We start from the raw sequence: 23,335 nt of genomic DNA, 5'->3' as shown, positions 1-23,335 counted from the left end.
CCCTCCCCAAAATACATAAGGGGGTCTCACCTCCTCCCGGAAGACCCATTGTGTCCTCAATAGGGTCTATACAACAGCCCATTGCCACCTTAGTTGACAGTTTTTTACAGCCTTTGGTATACAATACACCATCATACTTGAGGGATTCAATGGCATTACTGGAGATGCTGAAACAATTTGAAGATATAGATGAATACATTTGGCTAGTCACACTAGATGTGACTAGTCTATATACCGTAATCCCTCATGATGAGGGGTTACTCGCTGTCTTATTCCATCTCTGCAGATATCCATATATTGGACCACCTCCTGAGATAATCCTACAATTGTTGGAATTTTGCCTGACTACCAATTATTTCCGCTTTGAACAATCCTTCTATTTACAGTTGAAAGGGACGGCGATGGGGTCAAATATGGCCCCATCCTACGCCAACTTGTTCATGGCCCATTTCGAGGAGTTTGGGACGGAATTATTCAAGGTCAAAAACATTCGCTTTTTTAAGCGATATATAGATGACCTGTTTTTGATCTGGTCTGGAACATCAGCTAGCCTGCATAATTGGTTTCAAGAGCTTAATGGGGCGAATATGGCTCTACAGTTCAAAATGACATCAAGCAAAATACAAATTGACTTTCTAGATGTCAGGTTATATATAGGCAATGGTAGGATTCAGTCAACTTTGTATAGAAAGGAGACCGACAGAAACTCCTTACTACACTACACCAGTTGCCATCCCCCCACATTGAAGAAAGCATTGCCCAAATCTCAATTGCTTAGAGTTGTGAGGAATAACTCTGAAATTGACAAAAGAGAAGAACAACTCACTGAGATGGTGCAACGCTTTGAAATTAGGAGTTATCCTGACAAATTACTGAATGTACAGCGAGCTCAGGTCTGCCAGACTAGAGATTTGGTACCCAAAAAGGAGGATAGCAGGATGACATTCATCACAACCTTCACAGGTGATAAAAGCCCCTTAAAGGACATACTCAACAAACATTGGGAGATCATTAACACGGACAGATCGTTACCTTTACATAAAGCTGAACCACCTAGAGTGGGTTACAAGAGGTCCAGGTCTCTGCGGGACTGGTTAATTAAAACTGACCCGATACAAAGCTATAAATCTTCAACATGGTTGGATATTAAAAAACCAGGGGTCTTTCGATGCCTTGGCTGCACAACATGTGGGGGTTTAATCACTGGACCGAGTTTTACTCATCCGCAAAAACGTAAAATTTATAAACACAAATTCCGCTTAACGTGTACTACCACACATATAGTGTACCTTTTACACTGTATTTGTGGGTTGTATTACGTTGGAAAGACTTGCGATGATTTGCGTACACGTATGGCAAATCATCGATCTGCTATCAAAACGGCACTGAATAAAGGCACATCGGAGCAACCTGTAGCCAGACACTTTTTGGAACACAAACACAGTGTCATGGACCTTAGATATACAATCATAGACCATGTGCCACCATTATCAAGAGGAGGCGACAGAAATCGACTATTGCTCCAGAAAGAGGCCAAATGGACTTTTGAATTTAACACTCTTGTGCCTTATGGGCTGAATACACAGCTAGACTGGCAGGTGTTCCTATAATCCCTGTCCCACAGCTAATATGGGGTTCTTCCATGCTACTTGGGGAGTCCTTGGTCATTCGTATTACTGTTGATTATTTTGTGAGAGCCATGGTCCATTCCTATTTTTGGAAAAAAAATTCTTGTCTATTTTTGAAAAAAATTTTGCATTATCATTCGCCAGTTTTTGTTAGAGTATTCCTTTCTATCCTGCTATGTGACTTCACTTTACAGCATGGTTAACTACCCTTTGTTTTTGTGTTGTTCTGTGGAGCCACATAGTTGGATGCGCATTGACATTTGGTCTAGAATTATGCTATTTAATGCCTTGTGATATATGGCGTATATTGTTTATTGGTTGCTATGACAACCGTTTTTTACAGTCTGCGATAGTACCCATTTCCTGTCCTAGTCAGCATTGCTGTTTATACTTAATTGATATGCTTAGTTTGTAGGCTTTTTTATGAGGCTTATTATATGCCTGTACAATAATTTGCCTTTGTTGTTGTTGTTTCCTTTTTGTAGTTCTCACACGTTGCCGCGGGCGATGACGTCACTCGCTAGGGGCGGCGCATCTACCACGGAGAGCGTGGCGCACTTTTCTCTGGCGGCGGTTCATATACACAGCTGGGTGGTAAGTTTGGTAACCTTGTAAGTTTGAGGACGGGTAGTTTAGTGCCCAAAAACGTTCACTATTAAAGGTGATACTTGTTGAAAGTCTTCTGGAGTGCTTCTTGTCTTTTGCTATATATATATATATATATATATATATATATATATATATATATATATATATATATATATATATATATATAGATTCTGACAATACGGCAGAGAGAAGGATCCAGGGTGATACACAGTATCAGGAGGGGATCATCACCAGATCAAAAAACGCCGGAGGGGACATCCCCACCCGAGGAGGGGGCAATACAAGGGGAAGACCACCACGCCAGAGATGCTAGAAGAAGATAACATTATCATCAATATAATCAGAGGGTACTATCAGAAGCAGATAGGTCACTTCTGAAAAAAGGACTATCATATGTACCAACAGGACTAACGGATTATTTTGATCTACACGTTGATATAAAAAGATTCCAAAGATCATTAAGGCTAAAGGAATTCTTTGGTCCTAGCAAAACTGAACAACCTGTGGGTTTTAAGAAGAAGGGTACGTTTGACCCTAAGAGTAATAACCCTAACATACAGACCTTCTGTAAAGTACTTGAGAAAGATATGCAAGATTCCATAAAAATGCAACAACAGCAGGTGAGATTTAACCTTACAAAGATGGAAAGAGAGGCTATGAGGAATCTGGCTAAGGACAAAACAATTGTGATCAGGCGAGCAGACAAGGGAGGTGCAATTGTTTTGCTGGATTATGCATACTACAGGGAGGAAATCCTAACTCAACTCAATAATGCAAATGTATACTCTAAACTACCTAGAGACCCTGCAACAACTGGTTCGGAACATGGAGACCTACATTAAAGATTCCAATGATGTAATCAGGACTCTGACAGATATCCCTCTGGATATTAGATGTGACATTAGATGTGACAAGCCTTTATACAGTGATACCCCACTACGAGGGATTGGCAGCGACAAGAAAGCAACTATTGAGATATCCTTACGTAGGACCACCTATAGAGTTTATCCTAGACCCTTTTGGACACCTGCCTAAAGAAGAATTACTTCAGGTTTGAGTGACAGTATTGTTTTTCCTTGTGAAGACTTCTGTATCTCTTATGCCTTTTCTGTCCTTGAAGATTTCTCAAAGGAAAGGAGAAAGAAATAGCAACATAGTGTAATTCTGTGATGGTTATCAACAATATATCAGGTTTGTGGCCAAATGCCTACTCACATGTACTTGAGCTTACGACCAAGCTCAGGGGAATGCGCACACCCACTTTATACTGGTGGGTAAACGGTACTCTCACGATGAATATAGTATAAAAGATTTATTTAAAATGTAATAAAAACGTCACAAATGCGATACACAACAACTTATACAGAGGTTAATGGAGCCTTATATCTTGATATTGCTCACAAAAGTCAGCTCCTACTGCAGGATGTCAGCGGATTCAGGCAGCAGAAACTTAACCGCTGCACTGATCCACCTAAACCCAAATGGGAGTGGCTCCTCCTACAAGTGTGTCCGCAAGTGTATAGATGCCCAAGAGAGTAGAGAAATCCGACGATTGTTTCGCTTTGCAGCTTTTTCAAGGATATAAAGTGCGCATGTCCATAAGTCCTTATATACCAGTCTCTTGTATTTAAAACGGATATCCGGATTCTTCTGTTGCCATTTTGGAAGAGGGCATAAGTATCCTCCGTTTGGTCAGATGAAATTGATTTATATTTGCAGTCATTTAAGGAAAACACAAGTGTGTACTTCTAAATTTGCTTTACATTTTGCCAGACAAAATACATTATATTTAATATGAAACCACAAAACAAATCTTAGTAAATTGTGCCACCTCCTAAAATATATATCAACTACGGTGCACCAGGAATGATGTACCTTTCTTTCATTCTGTTTAACTGATTGTACCCTTCATTCTTTATGTCAGTGTTATTCTAATTAATTGCCATCACTTATATAACTTACTCATTATGTTTGTTCTAAACCTAATCTTGTTTAATTCCATATTTTTGCCCCAAGTTACAGAAACCTTTTACACTACTATATACAACTTTTGAGAAATTATATAGATTATAACGTACTCTAATCATGGGTATATGTAACATTATCATTGTGATTACATTTAAGATTGCTACTGCAAAAAATGGTGCAATTCAAAATCTTTATTTAAACCGTTAGGTATAAACGTATCCATAGTATGAATCCATTTCATTTCTAAGCGTCCTAACTGGTTCTGTATATCACCCCCTCTCCAATCTTGTTCAATTTTTCTTATCCCTAGAAATTCTAGATCGCAAACTTTCCTTTTATGTACCCTGTCAAAATGTGCTGACAGTGTATGGTTCTGATATCCCTTCTCAATATTATAAATATGTTCATTTAACCTTGTTCTGAGGAGCCTAGATGTGCGACCTATATATATATATATATATAAGATTACACGAACAGCGTAATAGATAGATTACATTCTTGCTGTTGCAGGTAATGAATTGATTTATCTCATAGACTTTTTTATAGTCCACTGAATAAAACTTATTACATCATTTTGATGTTTTTTTTCATTCTCTGACATGCATTACAAAATGAACACTTTCTGAACCCTATCTGTGGAGTGGGCAGCCAATTTTTGGCAGATGTTGCATTCTGTTTATTCTTCATGTTGTTTGTATGTGATAGCTGTAATCTTAAATTTGGTACCTTCTTAAACATAATGTTTGGACCTTCCCCAAGGAATTCAGTTAATCCTGAATCTCTAGTGAGGATGCCCCAATGTCTGTGAATGATATTTCTTAGTTCATAACTTTGTGTGCTGTGCTAAAAAATTAGTCTATTTGCCACATCCTTGTTTTTATCCTTATAATCTTGTGTATTTTTATTCTTATATTTTAATAGTTCAATTCTATCCATACTTCTAACTTCCTCTATTTTTTCCTCCAAAAAACTATTTGAGTAATTCTTTTCTAGGAATCGTTTTTTCAAGACTTGAGATTGGGTTTGATATTCCGATATTTCCTTGCAGTTACGTCTTAGCCTAACAAATTGTCCTTTGGGGACATTTTTTAACCAGTGGCGCTGATGGCAGCTATTGAGATTTATTGTAATTATAATTATGATTAAGGAAACCAGATATCATTTAGAAATCGTCACACTAGAAAAATACTTGAAGGAACAAATTACCCCAAGGGGTTTAAGAATTTTTAAAAATCCCACGTTTGGTCAAGACAATTTGATGTTTATGACAAAATGGAACCACATTTTAGAAGATTGTACCAAAAGATTAATGGGTCTAATTATTAGTGAAAGGAAAAAACTCCTAGAAGAAGTGAATGAAGAAATTAATGTATTGGAACAGAAAGTTATTCCACATATGAATGACACCAAGTATGAGAACCTTTCTAACACAATAATAGAAAACATTGACTCTTTGAAAAAAGATATTAAAAACACTAAGAGAAAGAAATATATTAGGGATTATGAGGATTACAAGGAAAGGAAGGAAAGGAATTACAAAGTAAAAAATATAAGAACAGATATGCATAATACTAGTAATCACAGAAATAATAACAAAATGTCTAACAAACAAAACGATAAAGATTATGGACATACGTATCAGAATATGGATAAGGGCAATGGGATATATGAAAATAGAAATAGGTCATTAGCACATAGAGAAAGGGAGCAATATTATACACATAGAAATAGTGATAATCCACAGGCAGGATTGAGACATTCAGAGTTTCAACAGGATGCCAGAAATTACACACACCAACATAATAGGGGTAATTACAATAAATCAGAGCAATATAGGAGAGATGATTTTGATTGGCAAAAACCTAGGAATCCATTCAGGAAACAAAAAGCACAACATCATAATGAGATTAATACCTACAATAGATTTGAGGGACTGAATAGATGTGATTCAGGTGATGAGGAGGTTATTTTAGAAACCGGAAAGAGAAGGTATACATGCACAGATTCAGACCTATTCAACAAGAGAAGAAGGAATATGGACAGAGTAGATTATTAAAAAGAGAACCATGTAACATCAGGAAGAATAACATCAATGCAAAGGACAACACTAACACTGTACAGAAAGGGATTTTAAATTTGTCAAGTGTCACTTTATCTGAAGCACAAACATCAGTTTTGGAAAGGGGATTGAACTTTGCCCCAAGTTACAGAATCAATAAATTTGACACATACATAGGGATACAGAAATTCATACGCAACCTATGTATAAAAAATTTTTTTGCAAATAGTCCTATTATCAGAAATAATTCTTTAGAGCCAAACATGTATAGACATGTAGAATTAAGTAAAAAATCTACATTTAATCCAACCCAATACAAATCGGCCCCCATGGAGACTTTTTTAGAATTGGTACACAGAGACATAAAAAATCTGAAAATGGATTATAGATCAAACCTGACTAGAGTAGAACAAATTGCATTGGATGAATTGAAAAATGATGATAGAATCATCATTAAGCACGCGGATAAGGGCGGAGGAACAGTAATAATGGACAAAAATAAATATGATGAAGAATGTCTTAGACAATTAAATAACACTGACACCTATAAAAATTAAGTTCCAATCCCATATTTGTTTTTAAGAAAAGACTGGAAAGCTATCTTAATAAAGGACTTAAAGAAGATATTCTAAACAAAAAAAAGAGTATGGTTACATATATAACCCATTCCCGAAAACACCAACCTTTTACGTACTCCCCAAGATCCATAAGGACTTATGTAATCCCCCAGGGAGACCTATCGTGTCGGGTGTAAATTCCTTAACTAGCAATCTTTCAGCTTATATAGACCAACAGTTACAAAATTATGTGAAAAGTACCAAATCTTATTTAAAAGACACCATAAGTATATTGAACCATCTAGAGGGTATTGAATGGAACAAAGAGTGGTGGCTAGTGACCAGTGACGTTACGTCACTGTATACCATCATAAATAAAGATCTGGGTATTGCATCAGTTAAAAAGATTTTGGAGGAAGACAAAACCTTGAACAGTAAACAACTAGAATTTATTCTGGAAGGTATCAGGATTATTTTGGAAACTAATTATTTTTACTTCAATAAAACTTACTACCTACAGACCAGCGGTACGGCGATGGGCACCAGATTTGCGCCCAGTTATGCCAACCTATATATGGCCAATTGGGAAAATAACTATATCTATAATTCCCCCTGGGCGCAATATCTGGTGTCCTATCGCCGCTATATAGATGATCTGTTCCTGATATGGTCAGGTAGTGAGGTTCAACTTGTAGAGTTTATGGAATATTTGAAGAATAATGAGTTCCAAGTATCCTTAACTTGGAAGTATAGCAAAGAAAAATAGAATTTCTAGACTTGGAAATATATATTAAGGAGAATTCTCTTAAATCAAGGAATCATTTAAAAAATATAGATGTAAATAATTACATAAATCTCAATAGCTGCCATCAGCGCCACTGGTTAAAAAATGTCCCCAAAGGACAATTTGTTAGGCTAAGACGTAACTGCAAGGAAATATCGGAATATCAAACCCAATCTCAAGTCTTGAAAAAACGATTCCTAGAAAAGAATTACTCAAATAGTTTTTTGGAGGAAAAAATAGAGGAAGTTAGAAGTATGGATAGAATTGAACTATTAAAATATAAGAATAAAAATACACAAGATTATAAGGATAAAAACAAGGATGTGGCAAATAGACTAATTTTTCAGCACAGCACACAAAGTTATGAACTAAGAAATATCATTCACAGACATTGGGGCATCCTCACTAGAGATTCAGGATTAACTGAATTCCTTGGGGAAGGTCCAAACATTATGTTTAAGAAGGTACCAAATTTAAGACTACAGTTATCACATACAAACAACATGAAGAATAAACAGAATGCAACATCTGCCAAAAATTGGCTGCCCACTCCACAGATAGGGTTCAGAAAGTGTTCATTTTGTAATGCATGTCAGAGAATGAAAAAAAACATCAAAATGATGTAATAAGTTTTATTCAGTGGACTATAAAAAAGTCTATGAGATAAATCAATTCATTACCTGCAACAGCAAGAATGTAATCTATCTATTACGCTGTTCGTGTAATCTTATATTATAGGTCGCACCTCTAGGCTCCTCAGAACAAGGTTAAATGAACATATTTATAATATTGAGAAGGGATATCAGAACCATACACTGTCAGCACATTTTGACAGGGTACATAAAAGGAAAGTTTGCGATCTAGAATTTCTAGGGATAAGAAAAATTGAACAAGATTGGAGAGGGGGTGATATACAGAACCAGTTAGGACGCTTAGAAATGAAATGGATTCATACTATGGATACGTTTATACCTAACGGTTTGAATAAAGATTTTGAATTGCACCATTTTTTGCAGTAGCAATCTTAAATCTAATCACAATGATAATGTTACATTATACCCATGATTAGAGTACGTTATAATCTATATAATTTCTCAAAAGTTGTATATAGTAGTGTAAAAGGTTTCTGTAACTTGGGGCAAAAATATGGAATTAAACAAGATTAGGTTTAGAACAAACATAATGAGTAAGTTATATAAGTGATGGCAATTAATTAGAATAACACTGACATAAAGAATGAAGGGTACAATCAGTTAAACAGAATGAAAGAAAGGTACATCATTCCTGGTGCACCGTAGTTGATATATATTTTAGGAGGTGGCACAATTTACTAAGATTTGTTTTGTGGTTTCATATTAAATATAATGTATTTTGTCTGGCAAAATGTAAAGCAAATTTAGAAGTACACACTTGTGTTTTCCTTAAATGACTGCAAATATAAATCAATTTCATCTGACCAAACGGAGGATACTTATGCCCTCTTCCAAAATGGCAACAGAAGAATCCGGATATCCGTTTTAAATACAAGAGACTGGTATATAAGGACTTATGGACATGCGCACTTTATATCCTTGAAAAAGCTGCAAAGCGAAACGATCGTCGGATTTCTCTACTCTCCTGGGCGTCTATACACTTGCGGACACACTTGTAGGAGGAGCCACTCCCATTTGGGTTTAGGTGGATCAGTGCAGCGGTTAAGTTTCTGCTGCCTGAATCCGCTGACATCCTGCAGTAGGAGCTGACTTTTGTGAGCAATATCAAGATATAAGGCTCCATTAACCTCTGTATAAGTTGTTGTGTATCGCATTTGTGACGTTTTTATTACATTTTAAATAAATCTTTTATACTATATTCATCGTGAGAGTACTGTTTACCCACCAGTATAAAGTGGGTGTGCGCATTCCCCTGAGCTTGGTCGTAAGCTCAAGTACATGTGAGTAGGCATTTGGCCACAAACCTGATATATTGTTGATAACCATCACAGAATTACACTATGTTGCTATTTCTTTCTCCTTTCCTTTGAGAAATCTTCAAGGACAGAAAAGACACAAGAGATACAGAAGTCTGCACAAGGAAAACACATATCCTTATATGAACTTTTGTTTTGGGTTCTTTTTTAGAATCATCACATTTATATTTACATTTTTCTTTGATTGTGATGTTTGGTATATTTTTTATATTGAGTGACAGTATTACCAACAACTAATGGGGACAGTGATGGGGTCCAATGTGGCCCCATCCTATGCAAATCGCTTTATGTTGGAATTTGAGAGTAATTGTACAGGATGTTTCAAGACAAAAGAAATAATATACTTCAAGAGATTCATAGATGATCTCATAATAATCTGGTCTGGAAAAGGAGGATCTGCTTATCTGGTTCAATGAGCTAAATACGGAGCATGCTACGCTTAAATTCAAGATGAATCGGAGCCAAGAGGAAATTGAGTTCTTAGATTTAAAAATCTATAGAGATGATGATAAATTGGGTACCACCTTATTTCGTAAACCAACGGACAGGAACTCTCTCCTTGAAGCAACAAGTTGTCACCCTCCAGCACTTAAAAGGGCATTACCGAAATCCCAGTTTGTAAGGGTAAGAAGAAATAATACTGACAAGAACAGAGCAGAGAAGCAAATTAACGAGATGAGGGTTCGTTTTCTGAAGAGGGGGTATCGCAATCAACTTTTACAACAACATATAACAGAGATTAATTCAAGTGAGATAAGAGAAACACAAGCGACCTTAGAAGAAGGTTTGGAGAAAATAACTATGGTAACCACTTATGCGGCAGACAAAAATGGTCTGAATATAATCCTAAAAGAAAATTGGAAGATATTGAGCATGGAAGAGACCCTCCCGTTTAAGGGGACGGGGGCACCTAGGATTGGCTATAGACGGGGAAGATCACTGAAAGATATATTGCAGTTAACTGATCCTATACATTGCTACACAACTAGAACATGGCTGGAGGATGCTAAACCTGGATGCTTTAAATGCAATGGGTGTACCACATGCAACGGGGTGATCACAGGTCAGTTTTTCCATCACCCTAGGAGCAGAAAGAAATATGTTCATAAATATAGGATGACATGTACCACTAGTCATGTGGTATATCTACTACACTGCCCGTGTAGTTTGTTTTACGTGGGTAAAACAGGGGATAACCTGAGAATCCGTATGGCCAACCACAGGAGCTCTATCCGTGCAGCAATTAAAAAGAGTCGGATCAACCGGTGGCTCGCCATTTTTTGCAGAGTGGACATAATGTGTCTGATCTTTGCTATACATTGATAGATCATGTCCCTAACCCCAGGAGAGGGGGTGATAGGGATAAAATCCTATTACAAAAGGAAGCAAGATGGACATATGAGTTGAACACCATAATACCAAAAGGCTTAAATGTGAAAATGGACTGGCAGTGTTTCTTTTAAAATCAGTAACAAGAAGGAGTAATAAGATGTATCTATGTATTTAATTAATTAAGATTTATCTATGTGTTTCATTTCTCTATTTATTTCTCTATAGATTTACCTATGTGTTTAATATATGTAAACATGGTTTGATTATCCCTTCTGCAAATATGTTCTCTATAGTGATGCATTGTCTCTTTTAGTATTATTTGGGTAGCATCCTATATATGCATTATCTTGAAGTATTTTCTTATAACCATTATTGGTTATGGCTAGACAAGCTGTTACAGATACACTGCTAGAATATATGCTAGCCAGGATGCTCTAAGTGTTGCATATATCGGTAGTATTGGATAACGGATAAAAATGTATTGGAGCATAGTTATGGCATAAGAGTTACATATTGCATATTAGGTGTCAGGATCATCTGTGTTGCAGTTAACTGAAGTAATTGTCCTGTTAAAAATAACACTCCTTGATTAACCTGCCTATATATAGCACCTACTCACTTATCCTATTGCTTGTTATTGTCCGTCTGCCACCTCCTGGTAGCTTACGGTATTATCCTGAGCCTAAGCTAGTTACTGCTGCCTTCCTAACAACTGTCTCAGTCTCTAACTGTACAGCCGGATCTTCATCGGATCACTGCGCGTGACGTCACACGCCGACCACGGAGAAACAGAGCTCCAACTTTACCGGACCCTCAGCAGCCCGTGAAACTATCTCCAGTTTTGGAATTACCCTGGGCATTCTTAGGGGTTTACCCCACCACAGGTACTTAAGAACTGTAACTTGAAGGTTGCTCCCATACCGCAACGTTTGTGCACTGCTGCATTTCTAAGACCAAATTCTTTTTTTTCCTTGCTTGCTATTTTTCACTTATGCTTATTTACAACCAAGTGAGAATCTCTAGATTAACTGTACAGCTGTAATATAACATTTATATGTTGCTCAACTTGTTTATCATATGTTAATTTTATATAATCTCTACATATGGGTTATACTCTGAGGGACTCTGCTACATAATTTCAGTGTATTTGACACATGGAGTAACAATAGTGTCCTCTCACTATCTTCCCTGATATCAAATCTCTGCAAATTGATTTATCTGATGTTTGACACTATCACAGGTGATAGTTCATGTCATACATCAGAATCTCTACCTGCTACATACCACCCACTTTTTATAAATACATAGATAAAATCTCAGCAGCTGCGGTTCTTAACCTCATTGTATGATTTTATTCTCAACACCTAGCAAATCATACAGAACCTGACATTAGGTTTTCATCTATGTAATGCTTTTAATTACACAGATGGTCAACGCTTTTAATTACACAGATAGTCACTGTTAAGTTTGCGATCACCGAGTGGAGGGCTCCCTAGCAACAGACGGCGTCTCTAATGACGAGTACACGCTGGGCTAGCAACGTATGGTGATTGACAGTTCCGGTGGCGGTGCCTAACACCGAGCGGCGTCTTCTTTCTGATGACGTATTCCTTGCGCCAGGCACACGTCGCTGGCAGCTGCACGAGGTGGGTTAATTGATTGATTATGTAGAAAGCAGAGGGGTAAGTAGTTATAAATATGCACTTCATTTTAACATTGTATGTAAGTCTGAAGACGGGGGTAAAACCCCAAAACGTCACTTTAAAGAGTAAAATTGTGGTTTAAACGGAGAGTGCCTGCTGTCTCTTTTTTGATGTCTGCAAAACTTTGCTGAGCACCCTGGATTGGAAAGAAATTGAGAGTGCTGAACCTTTAAGGATATATATATATATATATATATATATATATATATATATATATATATATATATATATATATATATATATATATATATACACACACATACACACACACACACACACACACACATACATAGTAAAAAATACCTAAAATACTTAAGGCAATAACTAGGGCATAACGTACTGTGATCCACAGTTAGCTCCCAATCTAGCCCACAGCCTACTGTCCAAAGCTCCATGAGGTGTATCCCCACCTCCGCATCTGAGCCATAGCTACCGCTCTGGCAATAAATCAATCAATGCACCGTTTGCGCCTCCTAAAAACTCAGAAGGTGGGAACGTATAAATCCCCCCCCAAAAAAACAGCATGCGGTGTGAGACTAAACCGCCCACTATCACCAGGCCTAAGTGAGCTAGAAACACTGCCTGAACAGCACGTGCAAACAGCTTACATATCCGCCATGCTTTGTGTAATTCCCTGGAATTTAAAAATTCCTCAGTAGGAGTGTCGCACGGCCATGGATAATGGGGATATGAGGACCGCATCAAGGCTAACTGAGCCCCCTTTCATTGCAGTCACCACCTCACGTGATAGAGGTGCACCAGGTCTAAATGGCAAGTCTAGTCAGAGGACCCGTTGCCACTGTTAAACATATGCCCCCATATACAAAAGGTCAACCTCAGGCTGTAGATTAACCTCTTCCATACATAAGGTTATAGAGCAGCCTGCAGGCAGATTGTCTGCTGTCCCTATCTCATTAGGCAACAAGCCATTAGAGAAGGAAGAAAAAAAAAGTAAGGACTTACCCAGCTGCTGTCATCCTGAAGGAATCCTCAGAGAGTTATTTTCATTTTGACTAGGTCCTGTAATACAAAGAAAAATCAGTGTAACCAACATCGTTTGCCTGCAAGGGAGGAGGCATATGGAACTTCCCAGCGATATCCAGAAGCTAACATGCACCAAAACTTTAATTAGAGAATTACATGGCTTTTAACAACTCCCATGTCCTCTCTTGCAGGAAACAAATCCATTAAGGACAATCAAATCAGAATCTTCAGCAGAGCACCTCTCTCTGCCAACCTCCATGAAACGAGGCAAAGGAGTGAAGGGGAAGTGGGAGGGATGTATAATATTTTGTTTATGAAGGTCTTTGCCTCCTCCTGGTGGCAAGCTGAAGTATTTCACATAGATTATGAATGGATTTCGTGGACTATCACTGCCATTAGAGAGAAATGCTTTCACTACAAGAGATTTGTGACATTATAGGTTTACTAAGAATAAAATGATCTACAATTACCAATATAGTCATCTGTGCTACTGTACAAATCTAACTGGAAGTCGCATCACAGCTGGATTTATACACAACCTATATAAACTACTTCTATCATCAAATCAAAGCACAGAAAGGAAACCTAACCTGTATCCTAGTGACACCCATAAAGGTATCCAAAGAGTTATTAGCAGCACCCACAGGTTATTATTATTATACACAACCTATATAAACTACTTCTATCATCAAATCAAAGCACAGAAAGGAAACCTAACCTGTATCCTAGTGACACCCATAAAGGTATCCAAAGAGTTATTAGCAGCACACACAGGTTATTATTATTATTATTATACACAGGTTATTATTATTATACACAGGTTATTATTATTATTATTATTATTATTATAATAATACACACAATTTATTATTATACACACAGGTTATTATTATTATTATTATACACAGATTATAATTATTATACACACACACACACACAGGTTATTATTATTATTATTATTATTATAATACACACAATTTATTATTATACACACAGGTTATTATTATTATTATTATTATTATTATTATTATTATTATTATTATACACAGGTTATTATAATTATTATACACACACACACAGGTTATTATTATTATTATTATTATTATTATTATTTTTCACACAATTTATTATTATACACACAGGTCATTATTATTATTATACACAGGTTATAATTATTATTATACACAGGTTATTATTATACAAACAGACTAATTATTATACACACACACAGGCTATAATTATTATTATTATACACACAGGTTATTATCATTATTATTACTATAATTATTATTATTATTATACACACAATTTATTATTATACACACAGGTTATAATTATTATACACACACAGGCTTTAATTATTATTATTATACACACACACAGGCTATAATTATTATTATTATTATTATTATTATTATTATTATTATTATAATACACACACAGGCTATAATTATTATTATTATACACACACACACACAGGCTATAATTATTATTATTATACACACACACACAGGCTATAATTATTATTATTATTATTATTATTATTATTATACACACACACACAGGCTATAATAATAATAATAATAATAATAATTATTATTATACACACACAGGTTATTATAATTATTATACACATACAGGGTTTAATTATTATTATTATACACACACACACACAGGCTATAATTATTATTATTATTATTATTATTATACACACACACACACAGGCTATAATTATTATTATTATTATTATTATTATTACACACACGCAGGTTATTATAATTATTATACACACACAGGCTTTAATTATTATTATTATACACACACATACAGGCTATAATTATTATTATTATACACACACACACACAGGCTATAATTATTATTATTATACACACACACACACAGGCTATAATTATTATTATTATACACACACACACAGGCTATAATTATTATTATTATTATACACACACACAGGCTATAATTATTATTATTATTATACACACACACAGGCTATAATAATAATAATAATAATAATAATAATAATAATAATAATAATAATAATAATTATTATTATTATTATTATTATTATTATTATTATTATTATTATTATTATACACACAGGTTATTATAATTATTATACACACACAGGGTTTAATTATTATTATACACACACACACACACACAGGCTATAATTATTATTATTATTATTATACACACACACACACAGGCTATAATTATTATTATTATTATTACACACACACACAGGTTATTATAATTATTATACACACACAGGCTTTAATTATTATTATTATACACACACACACACAGGCTATAATTATTATTATTATACACACACACACACACAGGCTATAATTATTATTATTATACACACACACACACACACACAGGCTATAATTATTATTATTATACACACACACACACACAGGCTATAATTATTATTATTATACACACACACACACAGGCTATAATTATTATTATTATACACACACACAGGCTATAATTATTATTATTATTATTATTATTATTATACACACCCACACAGGCTAGAATTATTATTATTATACACACACACAGGCTATAATTATTATTATTATTATTATTATTATACACACACAGGCTATAATTATTATTATACACACACACGCAGGCTATAATTATTATTATTATTATACACACACACAGGCTATAATTATTATTATGCACACACACACAGGCTATAATTATTATTATTATACACACACACACAGGCTATAATTATTATTATTATATACACACCCACACAGGCTATAATTATTATTATTATACACACACACATGCTATAATAATAATTATTATTATTATTATACACACCCACACAGGCTATAATTATTATTATTATGCACACACACAGGCTATAATTATTATTATTATACACACACAGGCTATAATTATTATTATTATACACACAGGTTATTATTATTATTATTACTACTACTATTATTATTATTATATACACACACACAGGCTATAATTATTATTATACACACACACAGGTTATTATTACTACTATTATTATTATTATTATTATTTTTTACTACTACTACTACTATTATTATTATTATACACACACACAGGCTATAATTATTATACACACACAGGCTATAATTATTATTATTATTATACACACACAGGTTATTATTATTATTATTATTATTATTATTATTATTATTATTATACACACAGGTTATTATTATACACAGGTTATTATTAGTATTACACACAGGTTATTATTATTATTACACACAGGTTATTATTATTATTATTACACACAGGTTATTATTATACACAGGTTATTATTAGTATTACACACAGGTTATTATTATTACACACAGGTTATTATTATTATTATTATACACACAGGTTATTATTATACACAGGTTATTAGTATTACACACAGGTTATTATTATTATTATTATTATTATTATTATTACACAGGTTATTATTAGTATTACACACAGGTTATTATTATACACAGGTTATTATTAGTATAACACACAGGTTATTATACACAGGTTATTATTAGTATTACACACAGGTTATTATTATACACAGGTTATTATTATTATTACACACAGGTTATTATTATTACACACAGGTTATTATTAGTATTACACACAGGTTATTATTATACACAGGTTATTATTAGTATAACACACAGGTTATTATTATACACAGGTTATTATTAGTATTACACACAGGTTATTATTATTATTATTATTATTATTATTATTCACAGGTTATTATTAGTATTACACAAAGGTTATTATACTACACAGGTTATTATTAGTATAACACACAGGTTATTATTATACACAGGTTATTATTAGTATTACACACAGGTTATTATTAGTATTACACACAGGTTATTATACACAGGGTATTATTATACACAGGTTATTATTAGTATTATACACAGGTTATCATTAGTATTATATACAGGTTATTATAAGTATTATACACAGGTTATTATTAGTATACACAGGTTACTATTATACACAGGTTATTATTAGTATTATACACAGGTTATGATTAGTATTACACACAGGTTATTATTATTATTACACTCAGGTTATTATTATACACAGGTTATTATTATTATACATACACAGGTTATTATTAGTATTATACACAGGTTATTATTATTATTACACACAGGTTATTATTATACACAGGTTATTATTAGTATTATACACAGGTTATTATTAGTATACACAGGTTATTATTAGTATTATACACAGGTTATTATTAGTATAACACACAGGTTATTATTAGTATTACACACAGGTTATTATTATTATTACACACAGGTTATTATTAGTATTACACACAGGTTATTATTATTACACACAGGTTATTATTATTATACACAGGTTATTATTATTATACACAGGTTATTATTAGTATTACACACAGGTTATTATTATACACAGGTTATTATTAGTATTATACACAGGTTATTATTATTATTATTACACTCAGGTTATTATTATTATACACATGTTATTATTAGTATTACACACAGGTTATTATTAGTATTACACACAGGTTATTAGTATTGCACACAGGTTATTAGTATTGCACACAGGTTATTATTAGTATTACACACAGGTTATTATACACAGGGTATTATTATACACAGGTTATTATTAGTATTATACACAGGTTATTATACGTATTATACACAGGTTATCATTAGTATTATACACAGGTTATGATTAGTATTACACACAGGTTATTATTATTATTACACTCAGGTTATTATTATACACAGGTTATTATTATACATACACAGGTTATTATTAGTATTATACACAGGTTATTATTATTATTATTACACACAGGTTATTAGTATTATACACAGGTTATTATTAGTATTATACACAGGTTATTATTAGTATTAGACACAGGTTATTATTAGTATTATACACAGGTTATTATTATTACACACAGGTTATTATTAGTATTACACACAGGTTATTATTATACACAGGTTATTATTAGTATTATACACCGGTTATTATTATTATACACATGTTATTTTTAGTATTATACACAGGTTATTATTATATACAGGTTATTATAAGTATTATTCACAGGTTATTATTATACACAGTTTACTATTAGTATTATACACAGGTTATTATTATTATACACAGTTTTTATTAGTATTATACACAGGTTATTAGTATTATACACAGGTTATTATTAGAATTACACACATATTATTATTATTATTATTATTATTATTATTATTATTATTATTATTCACAGGCTATTCTTATACACAAGTTATTATTATTCACAGGTTATTATTAGTATTACACACAGGTTATTATTTTACACAGGTTATTATTAGTATTACACACAGATTATTCTTATACACAGGTTATTATTAGTATTACACACAGGTTATTCTTATACACAGGTTATTATTAGTATTACACACATATTATTATTATTATTATTATTATTATTATTATTATTATTATTATTATACAAAGGTTATTATTACACACAGGTTATTATTAGTATTACACACAGGTTATTAGTATTATACACAGGTTATTATTATTATACACAGGTTATTATTAGTATTACACACAGGTTATTATTATTAGTATTACACACAGGTTATTATTATTAGTATTACACACAGGTTATTCTTATACACAGGTTATTATTATTATTATTATTATTAGTAGTAGTATTACACACAGGTTATTATTAGTATTACACACAGGTTATTATTATTAGTATTACACACAGGTGTATTATTATTAGTATTAGACACAGGTTATTATTATTAGTATTACACACAGGTTATTATTATTAGTATTACACACAGGTGTATTATTATTAGTATTACACACAGGTGTATTATTATTAGTATTACACACAGGTTATTATTATTAGTATTACACACAGGTTATTAGTATTACACACAGGTTATTAGTATTACACACAGGTTATTATTATTAGTATTACACACAGGTTATTATTATTAGTATTACACACAGATTATTCTTATACACAGGTTATTATTATTATTAGTAGTAGTAGTATTACACACAGGTTATTATTATTATACACAGGTTATTATTAGTATTACACACAGGTTATTATTATTAGTATTACACACAGATTATTATTATACACAGGTTATTATTATTATTATTAGTAGTAGTATTACACACAGGTTATTAGTATTACACACAGGTTATTATTATTAGTATTAGACACAGGTTATTATTATTAGTATTACACACAGATTAGTATTATACACAGGTTATTATTATTAGTATTACACACAGATTAGTATTATACACAGGTTATTATTATTATTATTATTATTATTATTATTATTATTATTATTATTATTATTAGTAGTAGTAGTAGTATTACACACAGGTTATTATTATTATACACAGGTTATTATTATTAGTATTACACACAGGTTATTATTATTAGTATTACACACAGATTATTATTATACACAGGTTATTATTATTATTATTATTATTATTATTATTATTATTATTAGTATTACACACAGGTTATTAGTATTACACACAGGTTATTATTATTAGTATTACACACAGGTTATTATTATTAGTATTACACACAGATTAGTATTAGTATTACACACAGGTTATTATTATTATTAGTAGTAGTAGTAGTAGTAGTAGTAGTATTACACACAGGTTATTATTATTATACACAGGTTATTATTAGTATTACACACAGGTTATTATTATTAGTATTACACACATATTATTCTTATACACAGGTTATTATTAGTATTACACACAGATTATTCTTATACACAGGTTATTATTAGTATTACACGCGGGTTATTATTAGTATTATACACATATTAGTATTATTATACACAGGTTATTATTATTATACACAGGTTATTCTTATACACAGATTATTATTAGTATTACACGCAGGTTATTATTAGTATTATACACATATTAGTATTATCATTATTATACACAGGTTATTATTATTATTATTATTATAATACACAGGTTATTATTATTATTATTATACACAGGTTATTATTATTATTATTATTATTATTATACACAGGTTATTATTAGTATTACACACAGGTTATTATTAGTATAACACACAGATTATTCTTATACACAGGTTATTATTATTATTATTATTATTATACACAGGTTATTATTAGTATTACACACAGGTTATTATTAGTATTACACACAGATTATTCTTATACACAGGTTATTATATATAAACAGTAGGAGCATAACCTGGGGCAGTAGTGAATACGCAGGTTCCGCACACACACACACACAACACAATGCCGCAGATACAACCTGTAGCTGTTAAGTAAATTCATAATAACATGTGACTCACCTTGCCTCTCACCCGTGTGGTCCCGGTTAGCTAATCCCTAGTGCACTCTCAGGGTAGCGGCTAAGTCCCATACTTCTCAATGACACAATGCCGTCATGTGACTCACACAACCGGCCAGTTAGTACAGCAGCATAAGGGCGGGACATTCAAACCAATAGGATTGTGTTGTGCTGAATCCAACGCTGAGAAGCACCAAGGTCCAGTTATGGGATGGAAACTGGTTATGACCACACTGCAGCTGCATCAGCACGAGGAGCTCATCCCACAATGCATTGGGAGTGACTTCCTCAGGGCTGGCGTCAGCACACAGAAGAAGGGTCTAGTTGCAGACTGGAGCTCCACTGTAGAAAGGAAACATGTGACCTCCACTGACTCTAGACAGGAAACATGTGACCTCCACTGACTCTAGACAGGAAACATGTGACCTACACTAACTCTAGACAGGAAACATGTGACCTCCACTGACTCTAGACAGGAAACATGTGACCTCCACTGACTCTAGACAGGAAACATGTGACCTACACTAACTCTAGACAGGAAACATGTGACCTCCACTGACTCTAGACAGGAAACATGTGACCTCCACTGATTCTAGACAGGAAACAGGTGACCTCCACTCAAAGCTTTTTTTTTCTTGTTTGTTTTTTTGTTTAAATCAACTTTAATGTAACAAACAACCTATAGACAATCATTCTGAAAACAAAACATTTTGCAGCTTTCTTGTTCTTAATGTTCATTCACAGTGGTTTATGCTGATTGTCACTTATAAGGTAATCACTGTGATTGTCACTTATAAGGTAATCACTATGACTGTCATTAATAAGGTAATCGCTGTGACTGTCACTTATAAAGTAATCACTGTGACTGTCATTAATAAGGTAATCACTGTGACTGTCACTTATAAAGTAATCACTGTGACTGTCATTTATAAGGTAATCACTGTGACTGTCATTTATAAGGTAATCACTGTGACTGTCACTTATAAAGTAATCACTGTGACTGTCATTAATAAGGTAATCACTGTGACTGTCACTTATAAAGTAATCACTGTGACTGTCATTTATAAGGTAATCACTGTGACTGTCACTTATAAGGTAACCACTGTGACTGTCATTTATAAAGTAACCACTGTGATTGTCACTTATAAAGTAATCACTGTGATTGTCACTTATAAGGTAATCACTGTGACTGTCATTAATAAGGTAATCACTGTGACTGCCATTTATAAGGTAATCACTGTGACTGTCATTTATAAGGTAATCACTGTGACTGTCATTAATAAGGTAATCACTGTGACTGTCATTTATAAGGTAACCACTGTGATTGTCACTTATAAAGTAATCACTGTGACTGTCACTTATAAGGTAACTACTGTGATTGTCACTTATAAGGTAACCACTGTGACTGTCATTTATATGGTAATCACTGTGACTGTCATTTATAAGGTAACTACTGTGATTGTCACTTATAAGGTAACCACTGTGACTGTCACTTATAATGTAATCACTGTGACTGTCATTAATAAGGTAATCACTGTGACTGTCATTTATAAGGTAACCACTGTGATTGTCACTTATAAAGTAATCACTGTGACTGTCATTAATAAGGTAATCACTGTGACTGTCACTTATAAGGTAACCACTGTGATTGTCACTTATAAAGTAATCACTGTGACTGTCACTTATAAGGTAACCACTGTGATTGTCACTTATAAAGTAATCACTGTGACTGTCATTAATAAGGTAATCACTGTGACTGTCACTTATAAGGTAACCACTGTGATTGTCACTTATAAGGTAATCACTGTGACTGTCACTTATAAGGTAACCACTGTGATTGTCACTTATAAAGTAATCACTGTGATTGTCACTTATAAGGTAATCACTGTGACTGTCACTTATAAGGTAACCACTGTGACTGTCATTTATAAGGTAATCACTGTGACTGTCACTTATAAGGTAACCACTGTGATTGTCACTTATAAGGTAATCACTGTGACTGTCATTTATAAGGTAATCACTGTGATTGTCACTTATAAGGTAATCACTGTGACTGTCACTTATAAGGTAACCACTGTGACTGTCATTTATAAGGTAATCACTGTGACTGTCATTTATAAGGTAACCATTGTGACTGTCATTTATAAGGTAATCACTGTGACTGTCATTAATAAGGTAATCACTGTGACTGTCATTTATATGGTAACTACTGTGATTGTCACTTATAAAGTAATCACTGTGACTGTCACTTATAAGGTAATCACTCTGACTGTCATTTATAAGGTAACCACTGTGA

At 33.1% G+C, this 23,335-nt stretch overlaps 1 protein-coding gene across 1 annotated transcript in view; it reads right to left on the bottom strand.

The window, feature by feature from the left end:
• Positions 1-21,372, bottom strand: part of LOC128655846 (gastrula zinc finger protein XlCGF7.1) — an 85,943-nt gene extending 64,571 nt beyond the window's left edge. Inside the window, exon 1 of the mRNA XM_053709407.1 lies at positions 21,041-21,372. The gene's annotated coding sequence lies outside the window, so the exon portion shown is untranslated. The remainder of the gene's footprint in view (positions 1-21,040) is intronic.
• Positions 21,373-23,335: the final 1,963 nt, after the last annotated feature.

The sequence above is a fragment of the Bombina bombina genome, chromosome 4 (genome assembly GCF_027579735.1).
Source record: "Bombina bombina isolate aBomBom1 chromosome 4, aBomBom1.pri, whole genome shotgun sequence".
In the NCBI taxonomy this organism is placed as follows: Eukaryota; Metazoa; Chordata; class Amphibia; order Anura; family Bombinatoridae; genus Bombina; species Bombina bombina.
This window is presented reverse-complemented; position numbering and strand designations above follow the sequence as displayed.